This window comes from Panulirus ornatus, chromosome 20 (assembly GCF_036320965.1).
Source record: "Panulirus ornatus isolate Po-2019 chromosome 20, ASM3632096v1, whole genome shotgun sequence".
Classification (NCBI taxonomy): Eukaryota; Metazoa; Arthropoda; class Malacostraca; order Decapoda; family Palinuridae; genus Panulirus; species Panulirus ornatus.
Genome location: NC_092243.1, coordinates 54560676 through 54587865, shown reverse-complemented (window position 1 = coordinate 54587865; position 27190 = coordinate 54560676). Strand labels below are relative to the sequence as shown.

At 42.9% G+C, this 27190-nt stretch overlaps 1 long non-coding RNA gene across 1 annotated transcript; it reads left to right on the top strand.

Annotated features, from left to right (window-relative positions):
* Window positions 1-19563: 19563 nt before the first annotated feature.
* LOC139755813 (uncharacterized) lies at window positions 19564-20905 on the top strand. The gene is made up of 2 exons (XR_011714170.1): window positions 19564-19621; window positions 20330-20905. It is a non-coding gene; the product is annotated as an uncharacterized lncRNA (long non-coding RNA).
* Window positions 20906-27190: the final 6285 nt, after the last annotated feature.

Here is a 27190-nt window from a genome sequence, read left to right as displayed (position 1 = left end):
CAATTCATTTCCCAACACAACCTTCCCTCTGGGTACATACAGGACTCGCATAGGCCAACTCTTTCTCCAAAGACCCATCTGTCACACGAGTTACTTCCTTCCAAAACATCTTATTCTCCCTAAAAGTTACTGATACTCGCTCACCCCAGCTCTCATTTGCCCTCATTTTCAGCCCCTGCTGCACCTTCCTCTTTGATTTCCTGCCTTATTCATTTCTCCCAATAATGTGCATTTCTTCTCTGTAAGTACTGCCCATATACCTCTCTTTTCTTTTACACCAGCACCTTCATATCTTCATTCCACCATTCATTACCGTTTGTATTTTGCCCACCTCCCACTTTACTCAAGCCAGATACATCTCTTGCATATGCCAGTCCTATTTCCCTAAATATTTTCCATTCCTCATCCACTCCCTTAGCTTCGTTTAGTCTCGCCTTTTGACTTCTTTCAATCAGTCTCTCTTTCTTTCACTACTTCTTTCTCTCCCATAATGTTTCCACTTTTCCGAAAGCCTCTGTAAATCATTACCTATACCTCCATAAGACGGTGAACAGACATCCAATCAGCTGCCCCTTTCAGCACATTCGCATCCAAACGTCTGTCTTTAACACGCCTATCAATTAGTATGTGATCCAAGAATGTCCACTTACCACCTCTCCTACGCACGTACGTTGTGCTTGTGTATGTCCTTGTTTTTAAACCGAGTGTTTTCATATATATATATATATATATATATATATATATATACTGATAGATAGATAGATAGATAGAGAGAGAGAGAGAGAGAGAGAGAGAGAGAGAGAGAGAGAGAGAGAGAGAGAGAGAGAGAGAGAGAGAGAGAGAGAGAGAGAGCTCAAATATAGATATAGACCTAGAACTTGTGCACATTAAGTAGGTGTTCAGTGATTATAGCTTCATTTGACCTTGGCAAGTCAGTAGACCCAATGCCCTAGAAACCAACCAACCAACCAACCATCCAAGAACCATAAGTTTTCGCTTCGTTCTTCTGGCTTATCGTTCAGAGTCTAGTGTAATGATTCACTTTATGCTATGATTGCTACGACATCCAACAAAACGCACATGCATACCCAGATAACACCCAGACCGACCTAGAAAATAAGATGTAAAACAAAAGGTTATGATCGATGATGGTAGGTGGTGTCTAGTGTGTGGAAATGTGTGTGTGTGTGTGTGTGTGTGTGTGTGTGTGTGTGTGTGTGTGTGTGTGTATGTATCTGTAGAAGGCCAGGCCACGGGCCGGGGCTGGGCTGGGAAGCCCCTGATTGTGTCACTCCGGTGTGAACATTGGAAACGACAGCTGTGACCTACACAGGTACAGGAAGTCAGGACGTGCTGCTCTGAATGTAATCAAATTGAGTAGGCGGGCATGCAGGAGCGGCGGTGGTTCTGTATGGTGATTGGGGCAAGACTGGGTTACGAATCCCTGCCTCACCGAGGAATAGAGACTCACCCATCGATCTGGTTGAGGCCTTCCAGACTACATACTACAGAGGTTGGCAGCTCATGGGCGAGGGTGAGTAAGGCGAGAGGACCTGGTGATGTCGGTCGCAGCCACGTCTACATGACTAAACAGGAGGTCCACAACACGACCCACTGAACCTTGACCTAAGTCTGTTCTGAATACCATTGCCCAGATATGTTCGTCAAAATATTATTCATGTTAGAATTCGAAGAAATATAGAAATGTAGATACATATATATTTTGCAGTTTAAGCCTCGCTCTATCACTAACTATATTCAAGCAGCGCTGATTTCTGAAGCCAATAACAAGGTTACTTATTTGTAGTTGTGTCCAAAAGAAAGAGAAAATGTCAGACAAATGTCTTTGTGTTTTCTCTACGGTGAGAAAATGTTTTGTATGGCGAAGAAAAGATCCCGTAAAACTATAGGAATCCAGTGTTTTACATGAGTTTAACAGCTCTTTGTACCATAAAACGATGATGATGAACCACTAGTAATAATGGGAAAATTGTATGAATATATATCTTCAAAATATTTTATAACAGAATCGCTGGATTTGATGACGGAATCACTGACTTGTTCCATCATTTTCCTGTTGCATCATTTTTCCTTACTCATTCATCCATAACTTACTGTATATTTTTGTATCACTATGTTATCGTCCACCTTACTACTGCGTTACTTTAATCTCGTGCCACTGTATATATCTACATCAATGTATTATAACTTCCAGTTATCGTGGCTTTACCTCAATATGAGCCTTGATTTACGAAGGACGACCCCAGCAGGTAAAAGTGAAGTGCATCACTTTGAACAAGGGCAGACAACACAATTCCATATTCGTCCCTGTGGTACGAGCCGAGACCTCTAGGGCTGGGCAGCCTCCACGGAAAACCTAATTTGATTCCAAGGGAGAATAACTATAGGTATGAAGGGGATTTTCCTACTCTCGATGGAATTAGATCCGTTGCTTTAGTCGTCCTTGGATGAACTACCAGCGAACAAATGTTGCTTAGACTCGTAAACAGGAACATATTCGCGGTGCTGTCTTCTTGCATGCGAGTATTCAACTGAAGTCTGTGATCGTTCGTATGTCATTGCATTAAACATATTTCTCCACATAGTCAGATTCTACAATATCCTATCATGACTTGATAATATCAACAACTGATTAAACACGTTGTTGAATATTCTTTCTCCCCCCCATCCTACATCCCCAATCACTTTCTTCACGAACTGTTTCACTCTCATGCTGAGTGAAGAACCCCGTCATCATTGGCTCCTACACGATCGTTCTCTTTACGTCATCGTCGCCGATGGCTTTCATTTACGTGACTGTTAAACTAATATGCAGAAGTTGCCTGGGCAAAGGCTCCGACCACTGGTGGCTCGGCTCCTGACACTTGGCTGTACGAAGGCGGTGGGCGACCCAAATGTCAGCGAAAGTTTCTGCAAGCGCAGCCCTGCTGTGACTCCCAGAATTGGTATGTTCGATACAGATAAATTTTCACAGTCAAGTATCCTTGAACTACACACACACACACACACACACACACACACACACACACACACACACATCACGTCATCAGAGGAGATACAAGAAAGAAATATAGCAGCCACTTGATATACAACGAAGAGACGTAGCTAGGACGCCATTTGGTAAACAAGCGACTACCCGAATGGAGGTCGGGTGCATTCAAGGGAGATACAAGAAAGTAATATAACAATCACTTGATATACAAGATTACAAACACCGATTCAGCGCATCACAATGGCTCCTCTTACCCAAGTTACAACTGCCGCGCAGAAGCCACTGAACAACTGAATCGCATTTATCCTGAGCTCAGCTAAGACAAACATACACACAACGCCACTATACTTTGACCAAAGGTTCCGCCCGGTGTTACGTGGACGCATCCCTGAGCGCCGCGCTGCGGGAGCTCTATAGGAAGGCAACCTAAGTCAGGGAGGTTAAGAAAGGTTAGATATATGAACCGTTTGGTCTGGAATCCCTTTCTATAATCCCGTAACGAGATCATGACTTAAATAGAAATGCAAATTAGCATTATATTGACGCAAATGTTATGGAAGAATACAGAAGACACTTGTGGTAATGTTTCATAAGGTCGTATAACAATCTAAAAGATAGTGAAAATGACCCATGTTTACTTCATGGAATATTTCATATTTTCTGGGAATATATATATATATATATATATATATATATATATATATATATATATATATATATATATATATATATATATATATATTCCCTGGGGATAGGGGAGAAAGAATACTTCCCACGTATTCCCTGCGTGTCGTAGAAGGCGACTAAAAGGAAAGGGAGCGGGGGGTTGGAAATCCTCCCCTCTCGTTTTTTTTTGTAATTTTCCAAAAGAAGGAACAGAGAAGAGGGCCAGGTGAGGATATTCCCTCAAAGGCCCAGTCCTCTGTTCTTAAAGCTACCTCGCTATCGCGGGAAATGGCAAATAGTATAAAAAAAAAAAAAAAAAAAAAAATATATATATATATATATATATATATATATATATATATATATATTGCTTTCATTGTTCAGCGTGTACACTATAGCTTATGAACTGCAAATCTTTCCTGGACATATTTCTTTTGGATGTTTATATGTAGTTTTCCTCACGTGTTCATGTCGCTTATCACTTCTGTACAGCAGGCAATATATGTTCACCATGCTAAATGTTATGTACACAGAGATATGTACATCAGTAAAATCCACCTAAAAACCTTGCTTGCAAAATTTGTGTCTGTACAGTGAGCAGAGCATTGTGAATGGAATAACTATATACATAAACAAAGATTGATATTCTTCTGATTCTTATTACAGACTGAACGATTGCTTACACATACTTTTCGCATCTCTTATACCACCCCACTCAGGTCAACATTATGAATATATAGAGGAGAGAAATGTGAGTATAGCTTGAGACACGAAAGTGATGGTAAGAGGAACACATATACAAAATTTCTCCTATGATATAGTGAGTAGATTACCTCAAATGAAATAACTAGATAATATCAGCATTTTACATCATTTGATCATCATATATTAGACTAACAAGACGGAGGTCAAGCTCCAGTGCAAAAACATGGCCAAATTGATGACGCATGCTGACATGTATACCTCATTACCGTATTGGTTATTACAGATAATTGTGTAAGCTTTATGATTTCCTCGAGTCAGTTTCTAGCTACGTCTACACATGTGTCTGAACAGCCCTCGCTAAATGACAGGAATGTGAACGGATAGAATATTGCATCCTCCATGCACGACCAGCAACTATTCCTAGCAGCATATGATAATATAAGTAATCACTTACGGTAAAAAAGTGATATCAGGTTTTGAAGAAAAGACATTATTTGAATTTGATCAAGTATGAGAACCATATCTATGTTACTGATATGTGGTACAGGTTAATATCATGAATATGTGAATGAAAAAGGTATATCATATTTCGAAATATTCTTATTCTGCTTTTATACATCAAATTAAAAAAAAAAACTGTTTTGTATGATATCAGATTCTAATTTTTGAATGTTTCAGACAATCCTCTTACTTTCTCACAATTGATGGTTGCTGGAAAAGATATTAAATTTTTTCTAATTTTTATTCTTTTTGTCTTCAAATGCTGCAAATTTAATTTGTTTTTTTGTAATGGAACTAAAATTTTTCGAAAATGATACAAATGACATTATTGTTATACGCTTGAAATTCACGTTGTATTCAGTAGAAAAAGACAATGTTTTTTTTTCTCTAGTGTTCAATTAATCATCTCATCTTCACTGTTATCGATCAGTGTCTCGGAGTTCCCTTACGCTGTCCTGCTGATTCAGGTGTGCAGTAATATTGATTTGTTTACGTACTATGATTAGAGCCAAGTCAACCATTCATTTCTGTATGCCAGTTGTCGAGGGATGATCTGCTGATGTTGTATCACTTGGGGGTAAGTTAATCTCAGTCATCATTTCCTGGACAAAATGTAATTTTAGCACTGCAGTAAATCTACAACTAGAATATATCATTGCTTTGATTGTCGTAAGCACGTACCTAAAAATATAAGATAGAAAACGTAAAGAAAGCGAATCTTTAGGATAAGCTTAGATTTTTGTAATTAGTTAACAAAGAATTTGGACGACAGTACAATGCAAAGGAAGGAATTGCCTGGCCACGGAATTTTTCTGATTGCCGCAGCATTCGAGGCGTGTTGAAATGAAACGTCTTCTGATATATAACCTTAATGCATGTGGGATTTTATCCTTTATGTGAAGATCATGAATGCATGTGTGCTGTGTTCTCTTATATGAAGATAACGAATGTCTTTCAACTTTCGGGCATATAGGAAAAGGTGTCGATTTTGAGAGAATATTTGGGAAACAGTGCTATGAGATATATGATACTCGTGTGTGATATTCTCCAATTACATTAAGTTACTTTTTATTTCCATAAAAGTGAGAATGAAATGTTCTCACTCAAAAATAAAAGAAAGGAGAACAGGAATTATAAATGTTTATCTCTCTCGAAGTTCTGTATCTTTCATCTTCGTAGTTAATGTTGTTTCTAGTGTCCAGCACTGCGTTACTAATGTGTTTTTGTACCTTTTCAGGTGTCAGTCATTTTTGTAATTTCAGTTCCACAACTCGTGCATGTCTAATTCTAGTTCCTCGTCCTGTACGTTTGTAATTTAGATTCCTGTACTCGTGTGTCACTTTGGTACTTATTACAACCCTTTCCCATCCTTGTAATCAGTCATAGTGAGCCCTCCCGTGTTACTGTATCACGTACCGCTGAATCGCCGTATCACTGCATCACGTACCGGTGAATCGCTGTATCACTGTATTACGTAACAGTGAATCTCCATATTACTGTATCACGTGCCGGTGAATATCCGTGTCATTGTATCATGTATCAGTCTACGGTTAAACCATAGCAGTCTGTACCACTGTATAGGTATGTTGTATCGCTTGGGACATTAATACTGCATCCCATGCTAATGTATCGATGCACCGTATGTTAGCGCATCGCTGTACTGCTGCTGTATTCTGTACCGCATCTCACTGAAGCATTATCTTCTGTACCGGTTCTTCATTGAATATTTTGCGGTTTCATTACTGTATCATTCATTACATGCTAAACTGCTGTAGTAGTGTATGGTACCAGAATATGGTGCATCACAATAACATACACGACACTAGACAGTGTCATTAGATGAGAGGCTACAAAATGGTATGGAACTCTGTTGCATCAAAGCTGTATCCTTGAACCATTATTATTCGTAACACCATACGTCTCTGAACCGCTGTGGCCTGCTCTACTCCGTGTCAGAAAATGCTGCTTTTCTGAACCGCTGTCCCACTGCACCGCTTCATACTGTACTCAGTATAGCGTGCCAGTGTGAACGTTGTACCACTGTGACAGCGAACCACCTTGCAACAGTCAACTATAGCTCTGCATGAGTATCCGTGGTGTAGCAGTCAACATCACTGATTATCATAAATCATATATACGGGCCTGTCAAGGATTCGAATTCCAGACTTGACAGGCGGATCACAGTCGGCCAGGGCCTCCGGACCTCCATTATTTTTCAGCCTTTGATATGTATATATATATATATATATATATATATATATATATATATATATATATATATATATATATATATATATATCACATGATGGTCTCCAGCAGTAAGGGTTCGAACCGTTACCATTTATGTGGGAGCTGTGTACGCGAATGACTAGGTTATGGAGCCCATAATAGAGAAATGACTATTCGATTACTAGTAATTAAGTACCCTTCGTCTCATCTGATATTAAATAACAGTCAGCAGTTTTAGCGAACTTACCGTCATAAGTGGATGTATATGAACACGTATATGGTGCAATGAACGAGCGCTTTCATAGGACACATAATGCTTTCCAACAGCAAGGATTCGAACCGCTACATTTTATGCGGGAACCGAGTATACTAGACTATGGAGCCCATAAGAGAAAATTGACTATTCCAGCAATATCCTTCGTCTCTCGTCCATGAGCAACGAATTTTCAATGGGCCGTATCCCGTCAGGCTCACATTACCAGTAGTCAGCAGCTTTACCGAACTTACTACCACACGTGGAGGTATATGAACACGAAAATAGTGCAATGAGCGCGCACTTTCATGGAACATATAATTGCACTATATTCGCCTTCATATACTTCCACATGTGACGGTAACTTCGGTCAAATTGCTGGCTACAGCTTGACGCGGGCCTGACGGGAAGTGACTGGTCCCGACCCCGTCACTCATGGACGTGAGACGAAAGGTATTCAGTTGTTAGTAATCAAATACTCATTTCTCTATTATGGGTTTAATCAGTGAGTGTACGCAGCTTCCATATAAACGGCATCGGTTCGAATCCTTGCTCTCGTAAGGCATTATGTTTTCTATGAAAGCACGCGCTCATTGCAATATATATATATATATATATATATATATATATATATATATATATATATATATATATATATATATATATATATATTGATACTTGATCCCGTTTCCTAACTAAGCGAAGCAGCACCAGGAAACGATGATAAGATATCGAATTTATCCCTCACATCCACTCTCTCTCTCTCTCGCTGCCTTGTATAATTCATCGAAATCAGTGCCCACCATTAACAGACAAGCCTCAAAGATATAATCCATAGTTTCCCCTGACTACATCATATACCTTCCCTACAGTCCAGTGGTAGCATATCACTCCACCACTTTACCCCCTTATGAAACACATTGCTCTAATTTGTTCTATCCAGCGCAAGTCTTTAACCTTTTTGAATGTTGATACCCGACACTTCAGAGCCTCCTTCACTCTATCCTTCCATCTCTTCCCCCACCTATTCACTGCAGCTCGAATCCTTGTTGTTGGTGGGCATTATGTGATATTTATATATATGTATATATGTATATATATATATATATATATATATATATATATATATATATATATATATATAAGGGAATCCTCGGTTAGCACTAAGTATGTATGAATGTTTTTGCTCACCTCCCCCTCCTCAGGAACCCCTTCTATGGTGCTCCCGCTGTCGGGCGGGACCAGAGGTCATGAGGTGAGATGATGTTGTTGTGTACATCTGTATCAGGTGAGCGCACGACAAATAAGGAGCAAGTGTCTGGTGTCTTCAGAATGAAAACTGCACCATGGGCATGGCAGGTCGTATGGTACGATGAATCGCTCGCACTAGAACTGAGACTAGAGAGAGTGTACACTGCACACGCCTGTCTGGAGGGGGTGTTGTTGCAGATGAGTGTGTGTCGGGTGGAGTGGAGTATGAGACTAGTTTTGGGGCAGGCAAGTGTAGAATGGGATGGCAGGTGTGACAAGCACCACGGACTCTGTCTCTCTCTCGCCATGATCTGGACTCACTGTTTTCTTCAGACATATCTTTTTGTTATCTTTCATCCTCTTTTTCCTTCGTCAACATACTTAATGTTTACACTAATCTTACTAATGAACACTAGACTTACAGAAGGAATCGAAACATTATATCCTGTTTAAGTGGTTGGCGTTGAAAGAGATTGAATGTCTTTTTTTTTTTTTTTACGCACCTGTGATACGTCCTCTCAAATGGTCTAAGAACGTTACTTGTTGTGGGGGGAGTGGCTGTTTAGAGCCTGTCGCTTCATCATGTTTGTTTCCTGTCAGTGTTGTGCTTGCTGGGGAGGGGGCTCTTTGGAGGGGAGTGGGATTATGCTTATTATGGATTGTGAAAGCATGAAGCAGAAGAGCAATTTTTATAACAGTTTCTGGGTTAGTGGCTGGTTATGATATGGTTTAGGGGTTAGATTTTACTGCTGTTGCAAGGACCTGAATGCCAAGCATAATGAAGTGAGATTATATTGCAAGTATCTTGGTTCTGTCATGCAGGTTCTGATTGCACGTAAGGGCTAGGTGGGCTGTAAATGTTTTGATTGTTCAGTTTTGTGTGGAATACATATTTCTTATGTTTACATTTGACCAATTATATCATTAAGGAAGGTGAGGCGTAGATTAGGGTGGAACTGATGAATTATATATAGAAGGTCCTGAAAGTACTGAGGGCACTGAGGGTACTGAAGGTACTGAAGGTATTGGAGGTACTACGGTGGTGGCGGCTATGGTGGTAATGGCGGCTACTACGGTGGTGGCGGCTATGGTGGTAATGGCGGCTACTACGGTGGTGGCGGCTATGGTGGTAATGGCGGCTACTACGGTGGTGGCGGCTATGGTGGTAATGGCGGCTACTACGGTGGTGGCGGCTATGGTGGTAATGGCGGCTACTACGGTGGTGGCGGCTATGGTGGTAATGGCGGCTACTACGGTGGTGGCGGCTATGGTGGTAATGGCGGCTACTACGGTGGTGGCGGCTATGGTGGTAATGGCGGCTACTACGGTGGTGGCGGCTATGGTGGTAATGGCGGCTACTACGGTGGTGGCGGCTATGGTGGTAATGGCGGCTACTACGGTGGTGGCGGCTATGGTGGTAATGGCGGCTACTACGGTGGTGGCGGCTATGGTGGTAATGGCGGCTACTACGGTGGTGGCGGCTATGGTGGTAATGGCGGCTACTACGGTGGTGGCGGCTATGGTGGTAATGGCGGCTACTACGGTGGTGGCGGCTATGGTGGTAATGGCGGCTACTACGGTGGTGGCGGCTATGGTGGTAATGGCGGCTACTACGGTGGTGGCGGCTATGGTGGTAATGGCGGCTACTACGGTGGTGGCGGCTATGGTGGTAATGGCGGCTACTACGGTGGTGGCGGCTATGGTGGTAATGGCGGCTACTACGGTGGTGGCGGCTATGGTGGTAATGGCGGCTACTACGGTGGTGGCGGCTATGGTGGTAATGGCGGCTACTACGGTGGTGGCGGCTATGGTGGTAATGGCGGCTACTACGGTGGTGGCGGCTATGGTGGTAATGGCGGCTACTACGGTGGTGGCGGCTATGGTGGTAATGGCGGCTACTACGGTGGTGGCGGCTATGGTGGTAATGGCGGCTACTACGGTGGTGGCGGCTATGGTGGTAATGGCGGCTACTACGGTGGTGGCGGCTATGGTGGTAATGGCGGCTACTACGGTGGTGGCGGCTATGGTGGTAATGGCGGCTACTACGGTGGTGGCGGCTATGGTGGTAATGGCGGCTACTACGGTGGTGGCGGCTATGGTGGTAATGGCGGCTACTACGGTGGTGGCGGCTATGGTGGTAATGGCGGCTACTACGGTGGTGGCGGCTATGGTGGTAATGGCGGCTACTACGGTGGTGGCGGCTATGGTGGTAATGGCGGCTACTACGGTGGTGGCGGCTATGGTGGTAATGGCGGCTACTACGGTGGTGGCGGCTATGGTGGTAATGGCGGCTACTACGGTGGTGGCGGCTATGGTGGTAATGGCGGCTACTACGGTGGTGGCGGCTATGGTGGTAATGGCGGCTACTACGGTGGTGGCGGCTATGGTGGTAATGGCGGCTACTACGGTGGTGGCGGCTATGGTGGTAATGGCGGCTACTACGGTGGTGGCGGCTATGGTGGTAATGGCGGCTACTACGGTGGTGGCGGCTATGGTGGTAATGGCGGCTACTACGGTGGTGGCGGCTATGGTGGTAATGGCGGCTACTACGGTGGTGGCGGCTATGGTGGTAATGGCGGCTACTACGGTGGTGGCGGCTATGGTGGTAATGGCGGCTACTACGGTGGTGGCGGCTATGGTGGTAATGGCGGCTACTACGGTGGTGGCGGCTATGGTGGTAATGGCGGCTACTACGGTGGTGGCGGCTATGGTGGTAATGGCGGCTACTACGGTGGTGGCGGCTATGGTGGTAATGGCGGCTACTACGGTGGTGGCGGCTATGGTGGTAATGGCGGCTACTACGGTGGTGGCGGCTATGGTGGTAATGGCGGCTACTACGGTGGTGGCGGCTATGGTGGTAATGGCGGCTACTACGGTGGTGGCGGCTATGGTGGTAATGGCGGCTACTACGGTGGTGGCGGCTATGGTGGTAATGGCGGCTACTACGGTGGTGGCGGCTATGGTGGTAATGGCGGCTACTACGGTGGTGGCGGCTATGGTGGTAATGGCGGCTACTACGGTGGTGGCGGCTATGGTGGTAATGGCGGCTACTACGGTGGTGGCGGCTATGGTGGTAATGGCGGCTACTACGGTGGTGGCGGCTATGGTGGTAATGGCGGCTACTACGGTGGTGGCGGCTATGGTGGTAATGGCGGCTACTACGGTGGTGGCGGCTATGGTGGTAATGGCGGCTACTACGGTGGTGGCGGCTATGGTGGTAATGGCGGCTACTACGGTGGTGGCGGCTATGGTGGTAATGGCGGCTACTACGGTGGTGGCGGCTATGGTGGTAATGGCGGCTACTACGGTGGTGGCGGCTATGGTGGTAATGGCGGCTACTACGGTGGTGGCGGCTATGGTGGTAATGGCGGCTACTACGGTGGTGGCGGCTATGGTGGTAATGGCGGCTACTACGGTGGTGGCGGCTATGGTGGTAATGGCGGCTACTACGGTGGTGGCGGCTATGGTGGTAATGGCGGCTACTACGGTGGTGGCGGCTATGGTGGTAATGGCGGCTACTACGGTGGTGGCGGCTATGGTGGTAATGGCGGCTACTACGGTGGTGGCGGCTATGGTGGTAATGGCGGCTACTACGGTGGTGGCGGCTATGGTGGTAATGGCGGCTACTACGGTGGTGGCGGCTATGGTGGTAATGGCGGCTACTACGGTGGTGGCGGCTATGGTGGTAATGGCGGCTACTACGGTGGTGGCGGCTATGGTGGTAATGGCGGCTACTACGGTGGTGGCGGCTATGGTGGTAATGGCGGCTACTACGGTGGTGGCGGCTATGGTGGTAATGGCGGCTACTACGGTGGTGGCGGCTATGGTGGTAATGGCGGCTACTACGGTGGTGGCGGCTATGGTGGTAATGGCGGCTACTACGGTGGTGGCGGCTATGGTGGTAATGGCGGCTACTACGGTGGTGGCGGCTATGGTGGTAATGGCGGCTACTACGGTGGTGGCGGCTATGGTGGTAATGGCGGCTACTACGGTGGTGGCGGCTATGGTGGTAATGGCGGCTACTACGGTGGTGGCGGCTATGGTGGTAATGGCGGCTACTACGGTGGTGGCGGCTATGGTGGTAATGGCGGCTACTACGGTGGTGGCGGCTATGGTGGTAATGGCGGCTACTACGGTGGTGGCGGCTATGGTGGTAATGGCGGCTACTACGGTGGTGGCGGCTATGGTGGTAATGGCGGCTACTACGGTGGTGGCGGCTATGGTGGTAATGGCGGCTACTACGGTGGTGGCGGCTATGGTGGTAATGGCGGCTACTACGGTGGTGGCGGCTATGGTGGTAATGGCGGCTACTACGGTGGTGGCGGCTATGGTGGTAATGGCGGCTACTACGGTGGTGGCGGCTATGGTGGTAATGGCGGCTACTACGGTGGTGGCGGCTATGGTGGTAATGGCGGCTACTACGGTGGTGGCGGCTATGGTGGTAATGGCGGCTACTACGGTGGTGGCGGCTATGGTGGTAATGGCGGCTACTACGGTGGTGGCGGCTATGGCAGTGGCTACGGTAGTGGCGGCTACTATAGAGGTGGCTATAGCGGCTGGTAGACAGAAGTTAACAGCCAAACAGGCATTTGTCTGTGAAGAATCAAGCTTAAGGAAGACTTTCGAATCAGTCTCTGGTGTTCCTCTGCAACTGCTCCACCCACATCCTCCTTCCAATTTCTGAGGGAACCAAATTTCCACCCTAGAGATCTTGAGGGACTTTACCTTTCGACGGCGGTGCAGCTCCTGAGGACGGCTGTCCATCAGGTTCTACAGGACGAGTATATACAATCAACCTACGTTATCTGGATGTTCAATATTCCCGAGGACGTCACTAGGATGGCGACATATGCAGGTGTCGGAATGCAACTGCCAAATATGAAGGAGTATTCGGTTACGGTTGCAGAGTGTATGTAGTATCAACATTGCATTTATACATGTATTTACAAGAGGATATCTATTATGTACGAAATAAAAACCTTTCTAATGACTTATTCTTTTCATTTGTGTTTGTGTGTGTCTGGGCCTTGGCATTATAAGGGCAGGTCTGTTTGATTTCCTATTCCTACATATCTGCATTCTGGAACTCTTTACCATCTCATATTTCTCCTGACATCCACTATCTGCTCCTTTTCAAAAGGTGTTTTTTTTTCCTCATTTATAGAATCATTCTTCTTCTATAATTCCCTTAGTATTTCTTTAGCCCTTCTCGATGTCATAAAAAGTCTATTCTATGACGGCGAACGAAAATGCTACGATGCCATAATCATACTTAAACGAAAAAAAAAAAAAAATAGATGTATAACTTAATGATGAAAAGCTCAGTTTCCCAAAGAAAAGCTGCGTTACCACGATAATGTGATATGGCACGAGAATATAAGATTCATCTCAGGCAAGAATATTTCTCTCAGGTCTTCGCTCTTTCCTGATCATCAAAGTTCACCACACTAGTGAGTCACTTAAGGGTAAGCTGAAGGATCTTAGTGACATGAAAACTATCCTTAACAATATTTATATTCAAAGGTATAAGGAAAGAGGGAAAAAATAGGATCATATGTTTCATATATTAACAGATGTATCCCATGATAATGTTTGCTGCATCATTTCCTTTATAAGTGAGCTCTGTTGAAATGACTGTTGGTAGAATCCCAACTGTTTTAATTATTACCTTAACGGAAAGGACTTTAAGCATCATATGTTATCTACCTTTATTTCCATTTTGATAAACTAGGGTCAAGACATAGGAAAACTGAAGGATAAAGATGTAATTGACAAACTCAAAGATAAAAAAAAGTCATGGCATAAAAAAAGATGTAAGTAATAGAATTTATCATTTTACGGATAATGAAAAAAGTGAGAGTAAGTTTGAAGTATTATTGGCATCGAATAAGAAAGTTAAGTTTCATTAAAGCATAGGTGTTCTTACAGCACCAGAGGATAGAGAACAGCACCACACACACACACACACACATTATATATATATATATATATATATATATATATATATATATATATATATATATATATATAACATACAAAGCTCCAACAGCCAGGATCGAACCTGGGACCCCTTGTGCAAGAGACAGGCATGCTAACCGCTAGGCTAAGGGACTGCATAATAGGAAACAACTATTCGAAATACTAAGTACTCGAACACCCTTCGTCTCACAATGGTGAGCAACGGGGTCTATCGGTTGTTTCCGAACAGAACACATAGCCAGCTGATAGCGTTTTACCGAACCTGACTGTAAAACGAGGAGTTATATGAATACGAATAAAGTGTATATGAACTCGCACCTTCATAGAACATACAAAGCTCCAACAGCCAGGATCGAACCTGGGACCCCTTGTGCAAGAGGCAGGCATGCTAACCGCTAGGCTAAGGGACTGTATAATAGGAAACAACTATTCGAAATACTAAGTACTCGAATACCCTTCGTCTCACAATGGTGAGCAACGGGGTCTATCGGTTGTTTCCGAACAGAACACATAGCCAGCTGATAGCGTTTTACCGAGCCTGACTGTACAACGAGGAGTTATATGAATACGAATAAAGTGTATATGAACGCGCACCTTCATAGAACATACAAAGCTCCAACAGCCAGGATCGAACCTGGGACCCCTTGTGCAAGAGGCAGGCATGCTAACCGCTAGGCTAAGGGACTGTTTAATAGGAAACAACTATTCGAAATACTAAGTACTCGAATACCCTTCGTCTCACAATGGTGAGCAACGGGGTCTATCGGTTGTTTCCGAACAGAACACATAGCAGCTGATAGCGTTTTACCGAACCTGACTGTACAACGAGGAGTTATATGAATACGAATAAAGTGTATATGAACGCGCGTTCGTGTTTCATTTTCCCCGTGGACTCATAGGAATATGTATATATATATATATATATATATATATATATATATATATATATATATATATATATATATATATATATATCTACTCTCCCCATACTTCATCGCCGTTTCCTGCGTTAGCGGGGTAGCGTCAGGAAACAGATGAAGAAAGGCACATCCACTCACTCATACATACATACATTTGCTCGCCTATATCTATTCCAGACGCCATCCCGCCTCATAAGAAACAGCACAAAATGCAGGAAGGAAAAGAAAAAAAAGATAATTAATATATATTTTTTCATACATATTCGCCATTTCCCGCGCTAGCGAGGAAGCATTAAGAACAGAGGACTGAGCCTTAGAGGGAATATCCTCTCTTGGCCACCTTCTCTGTTCCTTCTTTAGGAAAATCAAACACGAGAGAAGAGGATTTCCAGCCCCTCGCTCCCTCCCCTTTTAGTAGCCTTATACATACATACATATATATATATATATATATATATATATATATATATATATATATATATATATATATATATATATATATGTGTGTGTGTGTGTGTGTGTGTGTGTGGAAGTCGAGAGCATTATCTCGGAAAGCAGAAATGGGTATGTTTGAAGGAATGGTGGTTCCAACAATGATGTATGGCTGTGAGGCGTGGGCTATGGATAGAGTTGTGCGCAGGAGGATGGATGTGCTGGAAATGAGATGTTTGAGGACAATATGTGGTGTGAGGTGGTCTGATCGAGTAAGTAATAATAAGGTAAGAGAGATGTGTGGTAATAAAAAGAGTGTGGTTGAGAGAGCAGAAGAGGGTGTTTTGAAATGGTTTGGTCACATGGAGAGAATGAGTGAGAAAAGATTGACCAAAAGGATATATGTGTCTGAGGTGGAGGGAACGAGAAGTGGGAGACCAAATTGGAGGTGGAAAGATGGAGTGAAAAAGATTTTGAGTGATCGGGGCCTGAACATGCAGGAGGGTGAAAGACGTGCAAGGAATAGAGTGAATTGGAACGATGTGGTATACCGGGGTCGACGTGCTGTCAGTGGATTGAACTAGGGCATGTGAAGCGTCTGGGGTAAACCATGGAAAGTTCTGTGGGACCTGGATGTGGAAAGGGAGCTGTGGTTTCGGTGCATTGTTACATGACAGCTAGAGACTGAGTGTGAACGAATGGGGCCTTTGTTGTCTCCTTAGCGGTACCTCGCGCACATGAGGAGGGAGGGGGTTGTCATTCCATGTGTGGCTGGGTGGCGATGGGAATTAATAAAGGCAGACAGTATGAATTATGTACATGTGTATATATGTATATGTCTGTGTGTGTATATATATATGTATACGTTGAGATGTATAGGTATATATATTTGAGTGTGTGGACGTGTCATGTAATGCACCGAAATCACAGCTCCATATCCGCATCCAGGCTTCACAGACCTTTCTATGGTTTATCCCAGACGCTTCACGTGCCCTGGTTCAGTCGAGACACGGCACGTTGACCAAAGTATACTACATCGTCCTAATTCGCACTATTCCGTACACGCTTTTCACCCTCCTATGCGCATTTTTAGGCCCTGATCGCTAAAATTCGTTTTCACTCCAACCTTCCACCTCCAAAATTGGTCTCCCGGTTCTCCTTGTTCCCTCCACCTCTGACATATATATATATATATATATATATATATATATATATATATATATATATATATATATATATATATATATATTTGTCAACCTTTCCTCACTCATTCTCTCCTTATACTCAAACCATTTCAACACACCCTCTTCTGTTCTCTCAACTACGCTCTTTATATTTCATCGCATCTTTCTTACCCTTTCATTATTTCCTCGATCAAACCACCTTACTACATATAATGCCCTGAAACATTTCATTCCAACACATCTTACTTCCTACTCACCGCCCATGCCTCTCAACCACATAATATTGTTGGAATTACTATTCCTTCAAATATACCCAGTTTTGCTTTTCGAGATAACGTTCTCTCTTCGACACATTCTTCATCGCTCCCAGAAACTTCACTCCCTCCCCGCCCTATGACTCACTGCTGCGTCCATGGTTCCATCCGCTGCCAAGTCCGCTCCTAGATATCTAAAAAACTTTACTTCCTCCAATTTTTCTCCACTCAAACTTACATCGTATCTAACTTGTCCCTTAACCCTGCTGAACCTAATAACCTTGCTTTTATTTACATTTATTTTCAACTTTCTCTAACACACTTTTCCAGCCTCTGTCACCAATCTCTGCAGTTTCTCACACGAATCAGCCATCAGAGCTGTATCATCGGCGAACAACAACTGACTCACTTCCCAGGTCCCCTCATCGCCAGCAGGCTGCATACTTGTCCCTCTTTCCAAAACTCTTGCATTTACCTCCCTAACAATAGATACGAACCGAGTAATCACAACATATTTGTAATAAGTGACTATCAACTACTTGTTTACAGGTCTTAATGTCCCCCAACATATATTTCAACCCCAAATTCAAATTCATCATGAAAGATTGTTCTTTTGCTTAGGTTTTCAAGGAGACCTATTATTATCAGAAAATACCAAAAATTGCAGGTAAAAGTTTAGGGAGTCTTTTAGCCCTAAACCTTTTACTTTAAAATTGAAACAATACATATTACAACGCTTATATATGTGAAATGATAACACACCATAAATCTTAAAATTCTATCCCAAGCCATCGAATGTCCAATAGGAACCGTAAAAAAAAAAATCTGAGAATCTTCTAAAAGAGTAATCATTATCAGTTTACAGACCTTAAATCTCCCAGCATAAATTTCAACCCAGGATTCGAATTCAGCATGAAAAACAATCCTAATATTGAGATTTTTCTAGCAAATCAATTATCCTCACAAAGATATCAAAAATTGCAGGTAAAAGTTCAGGGAGTTTTTTAGCGCCAAAACATAACTTGATTTGAAATTGAAATATGACATCATGAAACACTTCTGTCCTTAAAATGCTCACAGAAATATCTCATGATACTATCTCAAGCAGATAGATACCTAATAGATATGAGCCTGATTGGATCTGACCGATCTAGACCCGTTGCTCATGTATGTGAAACAAAGGGCATTTGATTGCTTAGTGATCGCATAATCATTTCCCTATATGGGGCGATCATAGCCTAGCAGTAGCGCTCCCGCCTACCACACATGGGATCCTATGTTCGAACCCTGGCTGTTGGAGGATAGTGTGTTCTATGAAAGTGCGCGTTCTTATGCACTATGTTCATGTGTGTGTATATATATATATATATATATATATATATATATATATATATATATATATATATATATATATATATATATCATCCATCTTGACAAATGTGAAAAACAGGATGGTATGGAAACAAACGGTTTGAGCAGAGACGTACCGCAACTTTTCGACCATTCAACGGTCTTTCTCAGGAGACTGATTCCAGCATTCGGTGTGAACATATTCCCCAGTAAATGATGGTCACTCGGTCAGACTCCTTAGCATGTCGATTTCTCATTGGATCGCTTATCCTGCTGCCTCCACTCGTTCACGGCGATCTCCACTGCCTGACGTGACCAGCAGATAATCCCAGACCTTGTGTTAACGTTGTCTTTGTAAGCGATGTTAGTCGCATCTGATGTCTTTCTTATTTGTTTGCACGAGGGCCTAAGCAAACAAATAAGAAAGACATTAGAAGCCTCTGGTCCAAACCTGTGAGCTTCTGGACCATACCTGTGAGCCTCTCGTCCACACCTCTGAGCTTTTTGTCCAGGAATAACAGAATATGGCGACACACAAACAGGGACAATGCAAGACTCACTAAAATGTTCCTTTTATCCTTCACCACTGTATCGAGTTTGGCTGACGCTACGAACGCAGCCTACACACTTGTTCTTAGAGGTCGTATGATCACTTTCCTCTTAAGAAAAAAATAAACAAAAAGAGAGAGAGTTAAGAGTACCCTTTAGGACGATATTTCAACCCAAAACAACGTCCAACACACTCCTATTGGAGGGAACATAACCTAGCGAGGCACAACCCTCAAGTTCTCGGTATAAAAGCAGACGGTGTGACAGTTGGGTATATAGATCAGCTGAGCTCAACAGCGGTATAACACTAAGTGCAAGTCTCCAGGATGAAGTTTGTAAGTGCTGCCTTTACCGCCCGTGATTCACTTAAGAGTTGTGATACATCTATGTTCTGTCTGAAGATAAAATATATTTCCCTTCACTCTCTCAAGGAACACTCCTCTTCTTGGAATATATTTGGACACACATGAGCATCTTATGACATGCAACTCTTAGTGGAGACAAAATAGTATTATTCTGACATGACTAAACTGTTCATTGCTGTTCATAAAGAGAGAAAGTATCGTACCAAGAGAACTCCCTAACATGTGACATATTCGTTCACTTTACCTTTACAGGAAACACGATGTAGTCCGTTCTGATGCTGGGTTAAGGTACACCCAATGACGCATATTTGTGACAGTTTGTCATTAATTCAAACTGCCGCTCCAGGAAAACATACCACAACTAAGCTGGGTTTTCTTGCGTGTAACATATGCCCACTTACTAGCGTTGTAGCATTATGGTAGCATACACACACACACACACACACACACACACACACAATGTTGCAACTCTCTCTCTCTCTCTCTCTCTCTCTCTCTCTCTCTCTCTCTCTCTCTCTCTCTCTCTCTCTCTCTCTCATTTTCTCCTATCACCTAAGCATCCTTTACTTAAGTTGATCATCATAAACATGATCTTCCTTCAGTTCGTTCGACCATCATAATCGAAGACCCGAGAATATATCTTTGTATGTCTAACTGTTTACGTTCTTCCTCCATCAGCTGTCTTTGATGTTCGCTCTCCTGCTGGTGCTGACGGTGGCGTTCACCTCCGTCAACAGCCACCCGGAGCCCATCGGATTCTTAAAGAAATTCAAGAAAGTGAAGAAACTCAAAACACTGGGCGCGCTACTTCATCATCCTGTACATATTTTTAGAGGCTGATGGATAGCCCCTTCCAATGGTGCCTGGCCCCCTGAGGATGTCAGGTCCTCTGACGGGTGACACTGTGGTCCCCGTCAGGAGACCTGGCACCCAACGGGTAGGTGTCTGGTCTTCCACGGCGGTGCCAAATCCCCCGAGGGTGGCGTGTGGTGACAGAGCAAGTGTTCTGTTACACAGAAGATTGCCACAGATTCTGTGGATATTCATCTTGTACGTTCTCGTCTGTGTCATCCCAGTCAAGTTGGAGCTACAGAACGCGAGCGTTCCATCTGCTTCAACCAAAGACCATCATCATCATCAACATCATCAGCCGGGTTGCAAACCTTGAGAATCGCTGTCTGTTTTACTGTGGCAGTATGGGTATGCACCATTATTGCCTAAATCCTTCATTTTAGAATATATCGTATGTAGCTTCTCCCATTGTTTATCTATGACCTTCCAACTGTTCCACCTTGAGAATGATAATGCTTGTGCTTGTGAAGGCTTTCACCACTTCCTCCTCCACCACAAGATTGGCATAAGAGAATTTTTGGTATATTGAAACTGAAGAGATTACTCTCAGAAAAGAAAGTGTGTGTGTGTGTGTGTGTGTGTGTGTGTGTGTGTTGGGATTGTAAGTAAACACCAGTGAGAGCTCTTGAATTATATTCTTTTATCGCATCAGCCAAAGCTGAATCCTCCTTCAGATACAAATATACAAGTCTGTTTATCCCCACAACCCAATCCAATGCTACTTCGTCTGAAGCCGCACTGTGTCCTTTACCCCTGGAAGGCCGTCTTCCCTACTCCACGTACATCATTCTGTGACAACAATTTTTGTTGTTGGTTCGTCTCGATGAAGACAGAGAGAGAGAGAGAGAGAGAGAGAGAGAGAGAGAGAGAGAGAGAGAGAGAGAGAGAGAGAGAGAGAGAGAGAGAGAGAGAGAGAGAGAGAGAGAGAGAGAGAGAGAGAGAGAGCCCTTCACCATTGGTGATCTTCTCTCCTGCACGTATGTGGGCTGCTTCCAAAGCTTTTCTCACTTTCTCAGCTCTTTATGTATTACTCTAAGGAAGTCTAAAATAAATGTCTAGACATGGAAGGTGTCCATATTAGTCTAAAATAAATGCGTACAATGTCCCAAGATGACGTATATCTGTTTTATTTTCGTTGATCCTTTTAGCTATCATACGTGATAGGCCATCCAGTACACGGTACACCGTACAACACTCTTTCCTCGTTGATACTTTTCCACTTCTTATTTTCAGTACATTGGTACATTAATTATCATCATCCCTAACGAAGTAACAACATTTACTTACATGTTGTATAAAAGATATTTACCCACAATCTAAAGCCATTCTTGAATTGTGATCTATTTCATACCTCTTACTCTCCTGTGCTGCCTGCAACATTCCCTCTGCACCTTTCCGTTATGCAGTGAAAGAGGATGGGAATGGGATATTGCCTTTTGTAGATACGATAATATGAAGGCCTGGCAAGGATGTAAAGTTCTCAGAGTACCGTGTTCGAAATTGAATTTATTCATTATCTTTCGGTCCATAACGAAAGAACAGAGTTTGTACTACTCACTGAATTCTTTTAGAGGACAATCAACATGCAATAAAGAGTACTCTGAGATGAAGAATAGGTAGATCATTGAGGCAATCAATAAGTTACGCTTCCCTGAAGGACTGTTAATCAAAATAGTGAAGATCAGTAGCATAACAATAAGGGCAAAGATGGGTATTATTGATGGTACAGCAATCTTGACTGGTTTTTATGAATGTGAGGTGTAGGCTCTAAATATAAGAAAACGCAAAAGGAACAGGATTCCATGTTGCAATTGGAACATCTGACAACAATATTAGGTGTAAGAAGGGTTAATCGACTATGAAATGATAGGTTTAGAGAGTATGAATGAGAGCTGAAGAGTGTGTGATGAAATGATTTGGGCATATGAAAAAAGATGAGTAAGGAAAGGTCAGCTATGAGGGTATATATCTAAGAAGTTGAGGGAACGTGGGAAAAGGTTAAAACCGAGAGGGAGATAGAAGGATGGAGAGAAAGAGGCTTTAAATGATCGGGACCTAAGTATGCAGGAGGTATTATGTTTCAAATAGATAATGCGTATTGGAGAGAGGTAGTATACAGGGAGCGACATGTTATCTGTAGTCTGAACCAGGGCATCTGAAGCGATCATGGGAAACCACAGAAAGGTCTTGAGCTCAGGTTTTGGATAAGGGGCCTTAATATCGGTACCATGTACATGAAAGAGAACTGATGTGATCGAATTAAGCTGTTCCTCCTTTGTTCCTAGCGGTACCTCTCTTTGTCGGGAAACAGTAAACAAGTATAAAAGAAGGAAAATATATGTTTTCTCCATACTTGATCGCCGTTTCTCATTTCAACGATGTGGTACCGCACCCACTCATATTCATTTCTTTACCTTTCATGTGCAATGCACCAACACCACAGCAAATGGGGAAGTAGTAACAGGTAGTGACGAAGCAAGGAGGAGATGGAGTGAATATTCTAAAGGACTGCTGAATGTGGAATGTAACTGGTGATATGGTAGCAGATGAAGGGTGTTTCGGTCGGGGTGGTATGCGAAGTGAAAGGAACATGGTGAGTGGTTTGGTGGAGAGAAAAGAGATAGTGAAGGACTTGCCTAAGATGAAATGTGGCAAGGTGGCTGGAGTGGATGGATTTGCAATTGAATTTCTCAAAGACAGGGATGACTGTGTTGGTGATTTGTTAGTTAGGATTTTCAGTGAGGCGGAATGCATGTACAGGTGAGTGAGTGAGTGTTCAAGCTACGAAGATGTGTAAGTTTGTTGACTGTGCTCGGTAAAACGTATTCGAAAGTAGTGATTGAAAGGGTGTGAGGGTATGTGCAAATCATCAAACTGGTGAGGAACAGTGTGGTTTTAGAAATAGTGCAGGATGAGAGAATTAGGTGTGTGAGAAATACATCAAAAAAAAACAGAGGGATTTGTGTGCGGCATATATAGATCTGGAGAAACCATATGATAGGAGTTAAGAACATATGGTGCGGTACGAAAGCTGCTAGAAGCAGTGAAATTTTTTTATGAAGGATGTAAGGCGTGTGTACGAGTAGAGGAGATAAGAGCAAATGGCTCCAAACGAAGGATGGTCTGCAGCAGGGGTGTATGATGTCACCACGGCTGATTAATTTGTTTATGGATGGAGTTGAGAGGGAGTAAATACAAGAGTCTTGGAGAGAGGGGCGAGTATGCCGTCTGTGGGGGATGAAGGGGACTATGAAGTGAGTCAAATGGTGTTTACTGATGATCTGGTGGTAGATTCAAGTGAAAAACTACAAAAGTTAGTGAGTGAGTTTGGAGGAGTGTGTGAAAAGAGGAAATTGAGAGTAAACGTGATCAAAAGTAAGCTTATAAGGTTTAGCAGAGTAGAGGGAGAGTGAGGGTGTAAGTCTGAATCGAAAAAAAAGCTGTTTTAGGATCGGACATGGAACAAAATGGAAGACGGAATGAGTTATAGGGTGGATAAGGGAAGAAACATCTGTGAACATTGAGGAATGTGTGGAAAGAGAGGTTAGTTTCTGGGACGGCGAAGATGGTAAAGTTTGAAGGTAAAGCAGTCCTACCAATATTGCAAGGATGGAAGGTATAGGTTGCAGATAAGGATGTCCGGAAGAGGGTAGAAGTACACAATGTGGTGTGAGTTGATTTGACCGAGTAATTACTAAAAGACAAATGTCAGGTGTGGCGATAATAAGAGTGTAGTTAAGAAAGGTTGGGCTATGGAAAGCGGGACATCAAATTGGAGATGGAAGGGATGGAGTGAAGAAGATTTTGAGTGATCGGGGCCTGAATATGCAGGAGGGTGAAAGGATTGCAGGGATAGAGTGAATTGGAGTCAATGTGCCGTCAGTGGACTGAACCAGAGCGTGTGAAGGACCGGAGGGATACCATGGAAAGTTCTGTTGGGTCTTGTTGTGGGTAGGGAGCTGTGGTGTCGGTGCATTGCATATGAGAGCTAAAGAAATGGGTTCGAGTAGGTGTGGTGCCTCATCGCTAAAACGAGAAGCGGCGATCAAGTATGGGGATAAGATATATTTTTTGTTTTTATACTGTTTATTGTTTCCAGCAATAACGAGGTAGCGCTAAGAACAGTTCTTAAGCTATCATGTACATTGTACTGAAATTACAGTCCCTTGTCTAAACCTGGACCCAAGGACCTTTCTGTGGTTGCTAATGATGGCTTCAGATGCACTGGTTCAGACTACAGATAGATTTTCGCTTCCTGTATACCACCTCTGTTCAATTCACTGTATTCATTGCAAGCCTAATAATCTTCTGCATTTTCAGGTCCCGATCACCCAAAGTATCTTTCTCCTCAGGTTTTAACCTTTTCCCTTGTTCCCTCCACTTCTCAAATATATACCCTTATAAAGCTAACCTTTCCTTACTCATCTTTTCCATATACCCAAACCATTTCATCACACACTCTTCAGCTCTCATTAATACCCTCTAAACCTGTCATTTCGTATTCGATTAACCCTTCTTACACCTAATATTGTTGTCAGATGTTCCAATTGCAACATGGAATCCTGTTCCTTTTGCGTTTTCTTATATTTAGAGTCTACACCTCACATTTATAAAAACCAGTCAAGATTGTTGTATCATCAATAATACCCATCTTTGCCCGTATTGTTATGCTACTGGTCTTCACTGTTTTGATTAACAGTCCTTCAGGGAAGCATAACTTATTGATAGCCCTATATGTTGATTGTCCTCTAAAAGAATTCAGTGAGTAATCCAAACTCTGTTCTTTCGTTATGGGTTGAAAGATATAATGAATGAATTTGATTTCCTTCACCGTACTCTAAGAACTTTACATCCTTGCCAGGCCTTCTTATTATCTTATATACAAAAGGCAATATCCCATTCCCATCCTCTTTCATTGCATAACGGAAAGGCGCAGAGGGAACGCTGTAGGCAGCACAGGAGAGCAAGAGGTATGAAATAGATCACAGTTCAAGAATGGCTTCAGATTGTGGGTAAACATATTTATCACAACATGTAAATAAATGTTGTTACTTCGTTAGGGATGATGATAATTAATGTACCAATGTACTGAAAATAAGAAGTGGAAAAGTATCAACGAGGAAAGAGTGTTGTACGGTGTACCGTGTACTGGATGTCCTGTCACGTATAATGGCTAAAACTAATGAACATAAAGCTGAGCTACGTCATCCTGGGACATCATACACACACACACACACACACACACACATACATATATATATCACATTAATTTTTTATTTTTTTTCATACTTTGTCGCTGTCCCCCGCGTTAGCGAGGTAGCGCAAGGAAACAAACGAAAGAATGGCCCTACTCACCCACATACACATGTATACACATAAGCGCTGAACACGCACATATACATACCTATACATTTCAATGTATACAGACATATACATACACAGACATATACATATACACACATGTACACATCCACACTTGCTGCCTTCATCCATTCTAGTCGTCCCCCTGTTAAACATGAAATGGCACACCCCTCCCCGCGCGCGCGCGCGAGGTAGCGCTAGGTAAAGACAACAAAGACCACATTCGTTCACACTCACTCTCTAGCTGTCATGTGTAATGCACATAAACCACAGCTCCCTTTCCACATCCAGGCCCCACAAAACTTTCTATGGTTTATCCCAGACGCTTCACATGCCCTGGTTCAATCCACTGACAGCACGTCGACCCCGGTATACCACATCGTTCCAATTTTCCTCTATTCCTTGCACGTATTACATCCTTCTGTATGTTCAGGCCCCGATCACTCAAAATGTTTTTCACTCCATCCTTCCACCTCCAATTTGGTCTCCCACTTCTCCCCGTTCCCTCCACCTCTGACACATATATCCTCTTTCTCAATCTTTCCTCACTCATTCTCTCCATGTGACCAAACCATTTCAATACACCCTCTTCTGCTCTCACCACCACACTCTTTTTATTCCCACACATCTCTCTAGGACGCCATTTGGTAAACATGTTTACCAAATGGCGTCCTAGCTTCGTCTCTTCGATGTATATCAACTGACTGTTATATTTCTCTTTTGTGTCTCTCCTGATGATGTGATTATTATACGAAAGTACACTTGGGAACTTTTCGTGTTTCATTTTCCCCGTGGACTCATATGAATATCTTGATCACGCGCAAAATTGTGATCCTTTCCAATATATATATATATATATATATATATATATATATATATATATATATATATATATATATATATATATATATATATCTTTTTGCGTGATGTTGCTGGCCGATAAGATGATCTATTTCCTATGCTTTTCAAGAATCTAACAAAGTCATCTCTTTTCGGAAAACGTTTCATTTATCTCGTGAATTTTACTAAACTTAATACATGAGAATTCAAAAGAAGTGAAATACGAATCACTTGTTTTTTTTCTTTTAGAAAATACTTCAAATATTTTGCGTATAGAAACTAAATGATCTGTCACCTGTAAATGATCTGTCATTTTTGTAAAAGATTTTTTTTACTTTTCTGAGCGTAATCCCTTCAGTTTCAATATACCAGAAATTCCCTTATACCAGTCTTGTGGTGGAGGAGGAAGTGGTGAAAGCCTTCACAAGCACAAGCATTATCATTCTCAAGGTGGAACAGTTGGAAGGTCATAGATAAACAATGGGA